At 44.0% G+C, this 17,142-nt stretch overlaps 1 long non-coding RNA gene across 1 annotated transcript; it reads right to left on the bottom strand.

Annotated features, from left to right (window-relative positions):
* Positions 1 to 1,732: 1,732 nt before the first annotated feature.
* On the bottom strand, positions 1,733 to 2,554 carry LOC123726181 (uncharacterized). Its single transcript, XR_006758475.1, has 2 exons — positions 2,093 to 2,554; positions 1,733 to 1,807 (listed from the first exon to the last, which is right to left on the bottom strand). It is a non-coding gene; the product is annotated as an uncharacterized lncRNA (long non-coding RNA).
* Positions 2,555 to 17,142: the final 14,588 nt, after the last annotated feature.

Below are 17,142 nucleotides of genomic sequence, written 5' to 3'. Positions count from 1 at the left end.
TTACTAACAATAGACTAGTCTACAGTCTGTATTACTAACCATAGACTAGTCTACAGTCTGTATTACCAACCATAGACAACTCTACAGTCTGTATTACTAACAATAGACTAGTCTACAGTCTGTATTACTAACAATAGACTAGTCTACAGTCTGTATTACTAACAATAGACTAGTCTACAGTCTGTATTACTAACCTGTCATAAGCGTCGTAAGGGACAGACCAAGGCGCAGCGGGTATAGTGCTCTTCTTTATTTATTTATTTAGAGAGAACACTCAAACAAAATAAACAAACAACCAAACAGTTCCATAAGGCACACAGGCTATACAGAAAACAACCACCCACAAACCCAAAGGAAAAAAGGGCTGCCTAAGTATGGCTTCCAATCAGAGACAACAAAAGACACCTGCCTCTGATTGGAAACCATACTTAGGCAGCCCTTCCTTTGGGTTTGTGGGTGGTTGTTTTCTGTATAGCCTGTGTGCCTTACGGAACTGTTTGGTTGTTTGTTTATTTTGTTGCAGTGGGCAGCTGCAACAGGGTGGCGCACAATTGGCCCAGCGTCGTCCAGGTTTAGCCGGTGTACGCCGCAATTGTAAATAAGAATTTATTCTTAACTGACTTGCCTAGTTAAATAAAGGTTAAATACTTACAAAAAAATTGTCTGTTCTGGACTTGGGGACTGTGAATAGACCTCTGGTGGCATGTCTTGTAGGGTATGCATGGGTATCCGAGCTGTATTCCAATAGTTCAAACAGACAGCTCGGTGCACTCAACATGTCAATACCTCTCATAAATACAAGTAGTGATGAAATCAATCTCTCCTCCACTTTCAGCCAGGAGAGATTGACATGCATATTATTAATATTAGCTCTCTGTGTCCATCCAAGGTCCAGCCGTGCTGCCCTGTTCTGAGACAATTGCAAAGTCCTTTTTTTGTGGCACCTGACCACATGACTGAACAGTAGTCCAGGTGCGACAAAACTAGGGCCTGTAGGACCTGCCTTGTTGATAGTGTTGTTAAGAAGGTAGAAACTAGGGCCTGTAGGACCTGCCTTGTTGATAGTGTTGTTAAGAAGGTAGAAACTAGGGCCTGTAGGACCTGCCTTGTTGATAGTGTTGTTAAGATGGTAGAAACTAGGGCCTGTAGGACCTGCCTTGTTGATAGTGTTGATGATTAGTTATTTGAGAAGGAGACAAGTCAAGACGCTGGACCGGGTGATTCAGTTTATAGTAAGGCAGTTTATTATGAGACAAAGATATTTGGCAAAGTGTGCACGGACTCCTTCGTTTAGCTCATAGGGAACTAGCAGAAGAGAGCCCCGAAACATAGTATACATCCAATTTATACAATGAAATAACAGTGTGTTGACGTTGAGTCTAGTAGGTCCGCTCTCCTGACTGGTCGATGAGTGGAGGGACGGTCCACTCTCCAGGTGGTGTCGACTTCCCATTGGCCCTTGGCAGTGTCCTTTGTCCTCGGAGTCCAACACACCTAAGTGTGTGTGTGTGTGTGTGTGTGTGTATTTCTGGTAATTCGTGTCTGGGTGCTTGCGATATTCATGGAATGTTGTTCTTTACACCAGTGGTCAGTTCGTGTGGCTAGGGCTTAAGTCAGCCATCTGTCTCTGGGTGTGGTCGTGATTGGTATCAGTTGGTCGCTCAATATGTCTCTGGAATTTTGTTGTGTGCTGTTGTGAAACATGTTGTGCAAATGCCCTCCTTATATATCATTAGGTAAAACGTTAGATTATCTTTATTACAAATCCCCCTCTTCACGTCTGCAAGACGTGACAAAAAAGAACAATCTGCGGCACAGCGGGAGTGAAAACAAACAAACGGAAGTCAGAGACAAATTTTGTGAGTCCCCCTCTTCACGTCTCACCTCAGCAGATAGCTTGTCAAGTCTCAATAGGGATTAAAATCATATCATTTCCATTACAATCCACCCGTTTTGCTAGATATTTCACATACATTATAACACATCTATTTTGATTGGATTCAGAAATTTCACACAAATTCAAACTAATTCATGCATCCCAATAGATGGTCTCATCTAACATGTGCTCCTCATATTTGAATGAATCCTCCACCTTGCTCGGCGGTAGGTACTTGTCATCTCATTGATCTGAACTTTGACTCGGTCCGTAGCTCACCATCTGCTCCGTTATCATCTCTCTAGAGTTCTGGTGATTAAACCTCTTGCACACGGGACCAAACAACAACCACACAACCCAATCACACTCATACAGGTGAAAGCAGCCCATAATACAGTTCTTGCAACACTTTTCCATTTCCCAAACATGATCTGTGTTATCAAAAATGTACGTACAGCAATGAACCTAATCATTCTACCTACACCATCCTCTTTGCCCGTAACCTATCGAGAGTCAGTCTATTTTACCAGGTCATGAGGGAGGTGGCGGATAATTGGTCAGAGAACCTCTTTACTGCATCCCCTGTTTCATTCATGAATCTCTGTTGATTAAAAGATGTCATTAATTCAATCCACATTATTATTTATTGTCAACTACCAAAATAATGTAGTGTTAAAGCCTTCACATATTTGATTCATAGCTTTGTATTCATCTGGAACTTCCCTGAGGATGCCAATAGCATCCATCTTGTAAAGCTACTCCCATCCTGGTCAAAACTCCTCCTGTGCCTACTTTAGCCTCCTATAACTGGCCTCTGATGACTAACTCGAACTGGTTAGACCAATAACCCCAGGGCGCAATTCCTAACCACCCTTTGTGGTCATTTCTGTCGTATGCGTCCTTTGCTGGTACTAGCCCACCCTTCATCAGTTATAGGTGCTATGAGGTTACACATTTTCTCCTGTGCTTTCAAACCTAAGTCAGTCATATTAACAATTACCTTTCCAGCCATTAAAATCATCTTAATTCTCGGTGCCATTTTTGTATCTATAACACTGGTATTCATCCGGAATTTAGGTGAACCGAGGTGGGTTGGCTGAGTACTTCAATCTGGCCAACCCATATTCCTGTACAGTTGTCTGCTTCCCCAGGAAATTGTTTAATGTTTACCTTAAATTCTACATCTTGATCTTCTTTGATTCCTTATTCTGTACGTCACTCATCAGTGTATTATATAGTTTATCTTTTACTTCTTCTCCATGACAACGGTAACCTATGTTTAGTACCAGTAGGTGGTGGATCTGAATATATCAGAAAGATTAGACTATGATGCAGCTCAGAGTTTCTACTCTTCCCAAAAACCGTCAACCCTCTCCTGCCCTTAGTCTCTCTGCTTGGTACCACCCCATACTCACACCTCTAGGAGCACACACAGTGATGAACGGTCGGGATAGGGAATCTTCGTTAAGGAGGTAACCCCCGGACCCTGTTGGTATCGGTTCTTCTCCTAACTCTGTGTGTGATCAGCAGTGGTCATATGTGTACATACCTCCTTGCAGTGGATAACGTGGACCCAAGTGACTCTCTCAGCTTTTCTAATGGCAAAGGCAATGGTTTAACAGCACCTGGTATGGGCCTTCCCCACGGGGCTGCTTCCCGTCTTTTCTCCTCAGGGACTGGATCCACACCCAGTCTCCTGGTTGGATTGAGTGAATCACCTTCTCCTGTAATTCACCTGTTGAACACAAAATCTTGGACATACGGGTTTGGTTAACAAACAGTCTTCTCATGTGCTCTGCTAGTATATCTTTAACTTCTATGTCTACCTGTTCTGGTATCTCTATTCTCCCTAACTCTGGCATTCTATAAGCTCTACCTGATTAGCTAAACTGTCATCCATCATCACTAGGGATCAACACTAGGGATTATATCTTGTCCTAATATTCTAGCTACCATAATCATGTCCACCAAGTAAGTTGGGAACACTTCTACCCATTTGCTATACTTATCTGTTATTGTTAAACACCCCTTCTTCCCCTTAATTCTGAATAGTTCAATAAGTCCATTTCCAAATGTTGGAATGGACATTCTACAAAAAATGTTTTTGTTCTAGTAGCATCCTATCCTGTTCTATCGCCTGCTCTACCATACTCCCCCTATTTATACATGGCTCAAGCCATGTATCAATTTTGCTGCATTTCTTAACAATGTCTTTTGTAAGGTTAGTAAATTATCCTTATGTCAGCCCTTCTCTTGTAGGATTGCCCCCTTTCATATACCACATGTACAATTCTCCCTGGGGCATTCATCCTTAGCTACCCTGTGCATTTCTCTATCAAGTGTGCTATCTTCTTTAAGATTGAACAACTTCTTTCAACTAAATTATCATATCTTTTCCTAGCGAATTTTACCAAACATAACTTAAAATCATAACTATAATACATGCCTATGGAGCCGATAGTCTGTCCATGTATTAATATCCTAACTAAATGAACCTAACATCTTCTATTCTTATGTCTTTTCTGTCTCTCCAGTGTTATTTCTGTCCTCACCTGTTTATAATTTAACTATGCTGGTCTCCACTCACTAACCGTTATCTAATTCTTCTATGTTACTTTTATCTTCTCTTCCTTGTTTATGCTCTCCTCCTTCTACTTCCAACCCATCAAGGTCTCAGCAGTGCAGGGGAGTACTAAATGTCTCATGGTCTTATTACATAGCTACTTACATTTATCTCGATACCCTCAATAATCCTGGATTCCCTACAGATGTCATATATTCCTGTCCTGTTGGCTTAAGTCTACCATTATTAACCTGTTTTATCAACAAAATATAATATTACTATTATATTAATTCCACAGTCTTGTTGTGTTAAATCTCTTCCACTAAATACAACCACAGCTGACTTCCTAAGGGAAAATAAACTTATCTAGATAATGTAAAAAGTACCCCTACTTATCAAACGATATTCACGTAACATAATCAGATCAAAATGACTAATCTGAACTACTCCCCAAAGAAAAATTATTGTACCCTTTTCGTCATTTTGTCTTCTCATTGGTTCAAATTATCAATTGTGTCTAAGAACTTTAACTCCATCATAATTATCAGTTCTCCTAGTTCTCCTAGTTTCCTTAAAGTTAGTATCCCAAATGACCTTAAATTCACCATCCAATGGCTTTTCATTGCGGCTGATCAGACCACAAAAGGAAAAGTCACCAGTGGGGTCAAAAAAGTCATAACCCCTTTTCAGAACCGTTTTTTCTTTCTTACTACATTAGACAAATGAAAGCTAATAACCTTATCTAGATTTCGTATCTCAAGTTCCCAGAACATTCCCTATCAAAAGAATTTCACGTGTTTAATTAAAACTCAGAAAATAAAACTTTAAAATGCCATGTGTGTCTACCCCTTTAAGATATCCTGTCCCTAGGAATTTTTCCCCAAAGAGCTAAGCGCTCCATATTCCATAAAATAACCACTTGGTCAGCATTTCCTCATACTACACCGATTCAGAAACCCAAAAGTTAACTACAAACAAAACCTAAAAATGCTTATACTTCCATTGTACTCCCCCCAATCATTAGTTTTAAACTTAATTGAACATGCGCTACCCTTGGATACAATACTGTACTTCAATCTATGAAACCCCATATTTTAACGTACTATTTAACCAATTTGACCCAAGATTGCTTAAAACCCTAAAACCCTTTCAGTTTGTCTGCAAACCGGCCCATTCTGTTTGCTAGGAATACCCTGCCATTATACACAACTGTGTTTAATGTGCACCTTCCCAGTTAATTATAAAATTAACTCCACCTGTAATTCACCTTAATGACTTGATATTTTCCTTGCAATGTTCAATTCACTGGTGTTACTAAACAATCAATACCACGAATCAATAACCAGAATTTATCACAAAACAAAACGCTTCTTTCCCGCCAAACATAGCCCAGCGATTACCTCTTTTCAAACAGCGTTCTGCCTTTCCTCTATCACAAGATTAAAACCAATATTCCAACTGTATCTCTCTTTCGGCTTCACACTTATGAAATGTCTATGTCCTTATATGTACCATGTAAATCGCCATACTTATAAAAATAACATCATTCAACTCTTTCTCTGTATGCCATTTCCAGCAACAGAGAACGTATTATATCAAAATTCTCTCGCTATTATTTTCTAATTAGTTAGCCTTTCAATTTAAACTAATCAAGCTATCAAAACGTTACATTTATATCTTAAACAAACGCTAGCAACCGTATCTCTCCAGGCAAAACATATCTTCTTACATTTTAGTCCCATGGTGCATGGGCTGGGATCCGAACCCGGGCCTCCCGCGTGGCAGGCGTGAAAACTAAACTATTCGAATGCATACTCGGGTTCAGTGTCTTCCACCTGAAGCAAAGGAAACATTAGGCCCCTATCAGCCTGACCAGGGTCAATAGCGGTGGTGATCAGCGTAGTAGTGTACACTCACAAAAATAACAAACAGGGGAGCTGATATCCCCAGCCTCTCCCAGGGAGGGATGTACCCCGACCCTGGGCGTGGTGCCTTAGGTCGTGGAAACGGAAGCCATTGTCCCATTTTCCCCAACTAAGGTTTCAGTGGTTGGAATCGAATTTATGTAGGGCGCGCAAATCGGCCTTGGTTTCAGTCAAAGTTCTGGAAGGGGTTGGGGCTGGAGTGCAATGTGTAAGGTGGTGCCAAGGTGCTCCTGATTTACCTTTGACCTGGACAGAGTGTGAAGTAACTTCCTTCACTTCGTACAGCCCAGTCCACCTGGGTTCCAGCCACTTTCTCTTGTGGACCTTGACCCTCACCCAGTCCCCAACTTTTACCTTCAGTGGTGGCGAGTCTCCCAACAGCTCCCCCTCTTTGACCTTGCGGATCTGTGTGGAGAGAGCTGCAGAAAGTTCCGTCAGTTTTCTCACATACAGACATTACAATTTGTTGTACATCAAGGGCGGGCATATGACCTCCCTCCCTTGGTGGACCAGGCATATTCAAACCTGCACATACCTTAGCTATTTAGCCTTAAGGGTTTGAGTGGCGCGTTCCACGAGGCCCTGAGATTGGGGCCTGCACACCTACCCAAATTTGTGTACAATCCCGAATCTCTCCTCCACCTGTCTCAGGTGCTTGTTACTGATTTGCAGCCACTTTATGACTGACTTGGCCTCCTCTCGTGCCTTTGGTATTGCTCTGGTACTACTGTTACCCACCCAACAAACCTGTCTTTCACTCCCACCAGGTACCCCCTTTCCACTTGCCACGTTATCTGGGCCCCTGACGGTGTCTTCCTTTTCTCTGGTTTTTTTTCCTTCCTTCTTAAACATGTGGTTCCTGTTTCTGTCCTTTTCACTTTCTATTCCCTTCTCAACTGCTTCCTTCAAACCTTCCTCCATCACTACCTTATTGCTTTATAATGTTCCTTTCCCCCCGCTCTATCCTGTATCTTCTGATCTAAATATTCGCTAAATTTAAGTTTGGTTGGTGGAATGGTTGCCATTTTATTACCCACACTAATGTCCCTCTATCTTTGTATACTTAGCCCGTCGTTGGTCAAAACCATCGATGTATTCACGGTGCTGACACAGACTTATCTCTGGTGCCCCACCCTCGTAGACAAAGTTCCGAAAATTATAATATAATTTAATGAACTGTCTATATTACAGTAGCAGAATAACAACCACTTCAACCTTTATTAAGACAGTTCGTTAATTGTATTGTTGAAATAACCCAGGACAATACCAACAGCACGGCGGCTTACCACAATTCACTCAGTAATTCTTAAAAATTATACAAATGAAATTAAATTGATTAAAAGGAGACCTGTGAAACGCTCAATCAACACTACAATATTCCAAATTATCCGACTGTATATTGGCGCTCCTAACTGATGACTACTTCAGTTGTCCCAATCTCACGGATATTTCCAGGTTAAATTTTCTATGCACCCGACTGTGTATTGACGCTCCGGACTGAGAGTCACTTCAGTCCGCCCAATTTCACGGAATGCACTATTCCAATGTATCTGACTGTATATTAATGTCTCCAACTAAACGCCACTTCAGCCGGACAGAAACTCACAGATACGTTTTACCAATCCCAGTTTACTAACTCTACTTGAGTAGTTATACCGATCCCAGTTTACTGACGCTACTCGGTTCTAATCGTGATCAATCCCAGTTTTACTGATGCGCCTAGTCGAGCGCCATTTCGACTAGTCCCAGTGTACCGATGCAACTTGACCTAACAACTAATTATCCGACTATATATTGGTGCTCCTAACTGATGACCACTTCAGTTAGCCCCAATCTCACGGATATCTCTGGGTTAATTTATATGCACCCAACTATGTATTGATGCTCCGGACTGAGAGTCACTTCAGTCCGTCCCAATCTCACGGAATGCAATATCCCATGTACCCGACTATGTATTAATGTCCAAACCAAACGCCACTTTGGTTGGACAGAAACTCACGGATACATTTTTAGGCCTATAACAGCAAATATCCTTGTACTCAGCCTTAACGTTTGTTTATACAATTTTATACAATATTAACAGTAATTCATACTCACGCCCAGTACTACTGATCAAATTTTGGATAAAGACTATAATACAATATGCAGATTTTGTTTTAACAGGCTCTGCTTACCTTTTTTTAATCGAGCTCGTTGATCAGTTTCCCGGGGCAAGCAGAATCGCCGATGACTCCTGCGGACAGGTCACCCGTCCTTACAAGATTGTCCTGGACTTGTCTCTTCTCACATCAACCATTAATGGACCGAATTCAGGAGTTTGAAACCATCCTCTGCTACCAATTCTGTTGATGATTAGTTATTTGAGAAGGAGACAAGTCAAGACGCTGGACCGGGTGATTCAGTTTATAGTAAGGCAGTTTATTATGAGACAAAGATATTTGGCAAAGCGTGCACGGACTCCTTCGTTTAGCTCATAGGGAACTAGCAGAAGAGAGCCCCGAAACATAGTATACATCCAATTTATACAATGAAATAACAGTGTGTTGACGTTGAGTCTAGTAGGTCCGCTCTCCTGACTGGTCGATGAGTGGAGGGACGGTCCACTCTCCAGGTGGTGTCGACTTCCCATTGGCCCTTGGCAGTGTCCTTTGTCCTCGGAGTCCAACACACCTAAGTGTGTGTGTGTGTGTGTGTGTGTATTTCTGGTAATTCGTGTCTGGGTGCTTGCGATATTCATGGAATGTTGTTCTTTACACCAGTGGTCAGTTCGTGTGGCTAGGGCTTAAGTCAGCCATCTGTCTCTGGGTGTGGTCGTGATTGGTATCAGTTGGTCGCTCAATATGTCTCTGGAATTTTGTTGTGTGCTGTTGTGAAACATGTTGTGCAAATGCCCTCCTTATATATCATTAGGTAAAACGTTAAGAAGGCAGAAACTAGGGCCTGTAGGACCTGCCTTGTTGATAGTGTTGTTAAGAAGGCAGAAACTAGGGCCTGTAGGACCTGCCTTGTTGATAGTGATGTTAAGAAGGCAGAAACTAGGGCCTGTAGGACCTGCCTTGTTAATAGTGTTGTTTAGAAGGCAGAGCAGTGCTTTATTATGGATAGACTTCTCCCCATCTTAGCAACTGTTGTATCAATATGTTTTGACCAGGACAGTTTACAGTAAGATACTAACCATGGACTAGTCTACAGCCTCCACGATACAACAATATTACAATGTATGCGTATGCGTATGCGTGTGTCTGTACCAGATCCATCGGATGTAGTGATCACAATATAGTAGCCATAGCTAGGAAAACCAAAGTTCCAAAGGCTGGGCCTAATATAGTGTATAAGAGGTCATACAAGGTCATACAATTACTTCCAAGATGGCGTAGCAGTGGGATGTCTGTTTTGATTGTCTTGTCCGATCCCTTGTATATATAATTTTTCTTCGTATAAATCAAATCAAATCAAATCAAATTTATTTATATAGCCCTTCGTACATCAGCTGATATCTCAAAGTGCTGTACAGAAACCCAGCCTAAAACCCCAAACAGCAAGCAATGCATGTGAAAGAAGCACGGTGGCTAGGAAAAACTCCCTAGGAAAAACTCCCTAGAAAGGCCAAAAACCTAGGAAGAAACCTAGAGAGGAACCAGGCTATGAGGGGTGGCCAGTCCTCTTCTGGCTGTGCAGGGTGGATATTATAACAGAACATGGTCAAGATGTTAAAATGTTCATAAATGACCAGCATGGTCAAATAATAATAATCATAGTAGTTGTCGAGGGTGCAGCAAGCACGTCCGGTGAACAGGTCACGGTTCCATAGCCGCAGGCAGAACAGTTGAAACTGGAGCAGCAGCATGGCCAGGTGGACTGGGGACAGCAAGGAGTCATCATGCCAGGTAGTCCTGAGGCATGGTCCTAGGGCTCAGGTCCTCCGAGAGAAAGAAAGAAAGAGAGAATTAGAGAGAGCATATTTAAATTCACACAGGACACCGGATAAGACAAGAGAAATACTCCAGATGTAACAGACTGACCCTAGCCCCCCGACACATAAACTACTGCAGCATAAATACTGAAGGCTGAGACAGGAGGGATCAGAAGACACTGTGGCCCCATCTGATGATACCCCCGGACAGGGCCAAACAGGCAGGATATAACCCCACCCACTTTGCCAAAGCACAGCCCCCAAATCAAAGGTTATTTGTCACGTGCGCTGAATACAACAGGTGTAGACCTTACAGTGAAATGCTTAATTACAGGCTCTAACCAATAGTGCAAAAAAGGTATTAGGTGAACAATAGCTAGGTAAAGAAATAAAACAACAGTAAAAAGACAGGCTATATACAGTAGAGAGGCTATATACAGTAGAGAGGCTACATACAGACAGACACCAGTTAGTCAGGCTGATTGAGGTAGTATGTACATGTAGATATGGTTAAAGTGCCTATGCATATATGATGAACAGAGAGCAGCAGTAGCGTAAAAGAGGGGTTGGCGGGTGGTGGGACACAATGCAGATAGCCCGGTTAGCCAATGTGTGGGAGCACTGGTTGGTCGGCCCAATTGAGGTAGTATGTACATGAATGTATAGTTAAAGTGACTATGCATATATGATAAACGTGTTCTCGCATACCCCTAGAGCATCGAGCCAGCGGGGTGGTGGCACTGGAGTCCTCATCTCTCCCAAGTGGACATTCTCTCTTTCTCCCCTGACCCATCTGTATATCTCCTCATTTGAATTCCATGCTGTCACAGTTACCAGCCCTTTCAAGCTTAACATCCTTATCATTTATCGCCCTCCAGGTTCCCTTGGAGAGTTCATCAATGAGCTTGACGCCTTGATAAGTTCCTTTCCTGAGGATGGCTCACCTCTCACAGTTCTGGGTGACTTTAACCTCCCCACGTCTACCTTTGACTCATTCCTCTCTGCCTCCTTCTTTCCACTCCTCTCCTCTTTTGACCTCACCCTCTCACCTTCCCCCCCTACTCACAAGGCAGGCAATACGCTTGACCTCATCTTTACTAGATGCTGTTCTTCCACTAATCTCATTGCAACTCCCCTCCAAATCTCCGACCACTACCTTGTATCCTTTTCCCTCTTGCTCTCCTCCAACACTTCTCACTCTGCCCCTACTCGGATGGTATTGCGCCGTCCCAACCTTCGCTCTCTCTCTCCCGCTACTCTCTCCTCTTCCATCCTATCATCTCTTCCCTCTGCTCAAACCTTCTCCAACCTATCTCCTGATTCTGCCTCCTCAACCCTCCTCTCCTCCCTTTCTGCATCCTTTGATTTTCTCTGTCCCCTATCCTCCAGGCCGGCTCGGTCCTCCCCTCCTGCTCCGTGGCTCGACGACTCACTACAAGCTCACAGAACAAGGGCTCCGGGCAGCCGAGCGGAAATGGAGGAAAACTCGCCTCCCTGCGGACCTGGCATCCTTTCACTCACTCCTCTCTACATTCTCCTCTTCTGTCTCTGCTGCTAAAGCCACTTTCTACCACTCTAAATTCCAAGCATCTGCCTCTAACCCTAGGAAGCTCTTTGCTACCTTCTCCTCCCTCCTGAATCCTCCTCCCCCTCCCCCCCCCTCCTCCCTCTCTGCGGATGACTTCGTCAACCATTTTGAAAAGAAGGTTGACGATATCCGATCCTCGTTTGCTAAGTCAAACGACACCGCTGGTCCTGCTCACACTGCCCTACCCTGTGCTTTGACCTCTTTCTCCCCTCTCTCTCCAGATGAAATCTCGCGTCTTGTGACGGCCGGCCGCCCAACAACCTGCCCACTTGACCCTATCCCCTCCTCTCTTCTCCAGACCATTTCCGGAGACCTTCTCCCCTTCCTCACCTCGCTCATCAACTCATCCTTGACCGCTGGCCGTGTCCCTTCCGTCTTCAAGAGAGCGAGAGTTGCACCCCTTCTGAAAAAACCTACACTCGATCCCTCCGATGTCAACAACTACAGACCAGTATCCCTTCTTTCTTTTCTCTCCAAAACTCTTGAACGTGCCGTCCTTGGCCAGCTCTCCTGCTATCTCTCTCAGAATGACCTTCTTGATCCTAATCAGTCAGGTTTCAAGACTGGGCATTCAACTGAGACTGCTCTTCTCTGTGTCACGGAGGCTCTCCGCACTGCTAAAGCTAACTCTCTCTCCTCTGCTCTCATCCTTCTAGACCTATCTGCTGCCTTTTGATACTGTGAACCATCAGATCCTCCTCTCCACCCTCTCCGAGTTGGGCATCTGCGGCGCGGCCCACGCTTGGATTGCGTCCTACCTGACAGGTCGCTCCTACCAGGTGGCGTGGCGAGAATCTGTCTCCGCACCATGCGCTCTCACCACTGGTGTCCCCCAGGGCTCGTTCTAGGCCCTCTCCTATTCTCGCTATACACCAAGTCACTTGGCTCTGTCATATCCTCACATGGTCTCTCCTATCATTGCTATGCAGACGACACACAATTAATCTTCTCCTTTCCCCCTTCTGATAACCAGTCGGCGAATCGCATCTCTGCATGTCTGTCAGACATATCAGTGTGGATGACGGATCACCAGCTCAAGCTGAACCTCGGCAAGACGGAGCTGCTCTTCCTCCCGGGGAAGGACTGCCCGTTCCATGATCTCGCCATCACGGTTGACAACTCCCTTGTGTCCTCCTCCCAGAGTGCTAAGAACCTTGGCGTGATCCTGGACAACACCCTGTCGTTCTCCACTAACATCAAGGCGGTGACCCGATCCTGTAGGTTCATGCTCTACAACATTCGCAGAGTACGACCCTGCCTCACACAGGAAGCGGCGCAGGTCCTAATCCAGGCACTTGTCATCTCCCGTCTGGATTACTGCAACTCGCTGTTGGCTGGGCTCCCTGCCTGTGCCATTAAACCCCTACAACTCATCCAGAACGCCGCAGCCCGTCTGGTGTTCAACCTTCCCAAGTTTTCTCACGTCACCCCGCTCCTCCGCTCTCTCCACTGGCTTCCAGTTGAAGCTCGCATCCGCTACAAGACCATGGTGATCGCCTACGGAGCTGTGAAGGGAACGGCACCTCCATACCTTCAGGCTCTGATCAGGCCCTACACCCAAACAAGGGCACTGCGTTCATCCACCACTGGCCTGCTGGCCCCCCTACCTCTGAGGAAGCACAGTTCCCGCTCAGCCCAGTCAAAACTGTTCGCTGCTCTGACACCCCAATGGTGGAACAAGCTCCCTCACGACGCCAGGACAGCGGAGTCAATCACCACCTTCCGGAGACACCTGAAACCCCACCTCTTTAAGGAATACCTAGGATAGGATAAAGTAATCCTTCTAACCCCCCCCCTTAAAAGATTTAGATGCACTATTGTAAAGTGGTTGTTCCACTGGATATCATAAGGTGAATGCACCATTTTGTAAGTCGCTCTGGATAAGAGCGTCTGCTAAATGACTTAAATGTAATGTAAATGTAATAAACAGAGAGTAGCAGCAGCGTAAAAAAGAGGGGTTGGGGGGGGGCACACAATGCAAATAGTCCGGGTAGCCATTTGATTACCTGTTCAGGAGTCTTATAACTTGGGGGTAAAAACTGTTGAGAAGCCTTTTTGTCCTAGACTTGGAACTCCATATATATTTGTAATAATTTTAATCTCATTTTCCATCTATGGACTGAACATACTCTCCTGCAACCCGCCTCACCCAATGTGGTACGGATCTGCTATTTTTATACTTTAGAACTGGAACCCCCTTCAGAAGCTAGCCAGCTAACTAGCTACTAACAAGTAGTCAGTTAGCTACTGCTAGCGGTCATCACCGTTAACTCGGACATCTTCCAGCCTCAGCCCGGTCAACTCCTGCCAGCCTGCACAGCACAATAGTTATCCTGGAGCTAGCCTCGAGCTAGGCCCATCTCCTTGCTAGCCGAAGAAATCCAACAGATAATTCCTGGGCTTCAATACCTCTTCTGCCAATTGGCCTGGACCCTTTGCTGCCAACACGGAGCCCCGCCGAACCATCACGACTGGTCTGCCGACGTGACCGTCCAAGGGGGTTTCAACAGGCTCTCCCATTGCAACGTCCCCCTGAGGCCCATCTGCTAGCCTGCTGCTAGCCCTGGCCTGCTAGCTGTCTGAATCGCCATGCCTCCAGCTCGCCTAGCTACTCACTGGACCCTATGATCACTCGGCTACACATGCCTCTCCCTAATGTCAATATGCCTTGTCTATTGCTGTTTTGGTTAGTAATTTTTGTCTTATTTCACTGTAGATAGTTCAGTGTGTCAAATTGGATCGCCTGTTGTCCGGACCTCTGGCAGTCTCTATTGGGGTGCCACAGGGTTCAAATCTCGGGCCGACTCTTTTCTCTGTATATATCAACGATGTCGCTTTTGCTGCTGGTGATTCTCTGATCCACCTCTATGCAGACAACACTATTCTGTATACATCTGGCCCTTCTTTGGACACTATGTTAACTAACCTCACAACGAGCTTCAATGCCATACAACTCTCCTTCCGTGGCCTCCAACTGCTCTTAAAACGCTAGTAAAACCAAATGCATGCTTTTCAACCGTTCGCTACCCGCAGCCTCCCGCCCGACTAGCATCACTACTCTGGACGGTTCTGACTTAGAATACAAATACCTAGGTGTCTGGCTAGACTGTAAACTCTCCTTCCAGACTCACATTAAACATCTCCAATCCAAAATTAAATCTAGAATCGGCTTCCTATTTCGCAACAAATCCTCCTTCACTCACGCCGCCAAACATACCCTCGTAAAACTGACCATCCTACCGATCCTCGACTTCGGTGATGTCATTTACAAAATAGCTTCCAATACTCTACTCAGCAAACTGGATGTGGTCTATCACAGTGCCATCCATTTTATCACCAAAGCCCTATATACTACCCACCACTGCGACCTGTATGCTCTAGTCGGCTGGCCCTCGCTACATATTCGTCGCCAGACCCACTGCCTCCAGGTCATCTATAAGTCTTTGCTAGATAAAGCCCCACCTTATCTCAGCTCACTGATCACCATAGCAACACCCACCCGTAGCACGCGCTCCAGCAGGTGTATTGCACTGGTCATCCCCAAAGCCAACACTTCTTTTGGTCGCCTTTCAATCCAGTTCTCTGCTGCCAATGACTGGAACGAATTGCATAAATCTCTAAAGCTGGATTCTTATATCTCCCTCACTAACATTAAGCATCAGCTGTCAGAGCAGCTAACCGATCACTGTACCTGTACACAGGCAATCTGTACACAGCCAATCTGTAAATAGCACACCCATCTACCTCATCCCCATTTTATTACTTACCCTCTTGATATTTTGCACCACAGTATCTCCTTGCACATCATCATCTGCCAATCTATCACTCCAGTATTAATGCTAAATTGTAATTATTTTCACCTCTATGGCCTATTTATTGCCTACCTCCATACTCTTCTACATTTGCACACACTGTACATAGATTTTTCTATTATTATTTTATTTTGTGTTATTGACTGTATGTTTGTTTATGTGTAACTCTGTGTTGTTGTTTTTGTCGCACTTCTTTGCTTTATCTTGGTCAGGTCGCAGTTGTAAATGAGAACTTGTTCTCAACTGGCCTGCCTGGTTAAATAAAGGTGAAATTGTCACGGTTGTTGTAAGGATCAGACCAAAACGCAGCGGGAATATGTATACTCATCTTCTTTTTATTTTAAAGAAGGAGAAACAAATAAATACATATACAAAAAAATAACAAACCGAAACAGTCCTGTCATGTGCACAAACACTAAACAAGGAACAACTACCCACAAAATCCCACAGAAAAACACCCCTCTTAAATAGGACCTTCAATTAGAAGCAACTAGGAGCAGCTGCTTCCAATTGAAGGTCAACCCCATTAACTAAACATAGAACTAGACATACTAGATAAACATAGAAATATACTAACATAGAACATAGCCCAACAAACCCCGAAACACTCTAAACAAACACCCCTCTTAATAAAGAACATAGCCCAACAAACCCCGAAACATTCTAAACAAACACCCCCTGCCACGTCCTGACCAAACTACAATAACAAATAACCCCTTTACTGGTCAAGACGTGACAGAAAAAAATAAAAAATAAAAAAACATTTTGTAGTGATTCCTATGTTATTGATGTAAAACATATTTGTTGGTCTGTTGTGCGTAATGAGGAGCAAACAGACGCTGCACTTGACACATTTGTGGAATTGCTTATCCCAGTTATTAATAAGCACGCCCCCATTAAGAAAATGACTGTAAAAACGGTTAAATCCCCATGGATTGATGAGGAATTGAAAAATGGTATGGTTGAGAGGGATGAGGCAAATGGAAAGGCAAATAAGTCTGGCTGCACAACCGATTGGCAAACGTACTGCAAATTGAGAACTCATGTGACTAAATTGAATCAAAAGAAGAAGAAACTACTCTATGAAAAAAAGATAAATGACATAAAAAATGATAGTAAAAAGCTTTGGAGCACCTTGAATGAAATTTTGGGCATGAAGTCTAACTCAGTGCTGTCATTCATTGAATCAGATGGCTCATTCATCACAAAATCAACCGATATTGCCAACTACTTTAATGATTTTTTAAATGGCCAGATTAGCAAGCGTATGCATAACATACTAGCAACAAACGCTGACACTACACATCCAAGGATATCTGACCAAATTATGAAAGACAACCATTGTAATTTTGAATTCCATAAAGTGAGTGTGGAAAGAGGTGAAAAAAGTATTGTTGTCGATCAACAATGACAAGCAACTGCGGTCTGACAATCTGGATAGAAAATTACCAGTGGTGTAAAGTAC

The sequence above is a fragment of the Salmo salar genome, chromosome ssa13 (assembly GCF_905237065.1).
Source record: "Salmo salar chromosome ssa13, Ssal_v3.1, whole genome shotgun sequence".
Lineage (NCBI taxonomy): Eukaryota > Metazoa > Chordata > Actinopteri > Salmoniformes > Salmonidae > Salmo > Salmo salar.
This window is presented reverse-complemented; position numbering and strand designations above follow the sequence as displayed.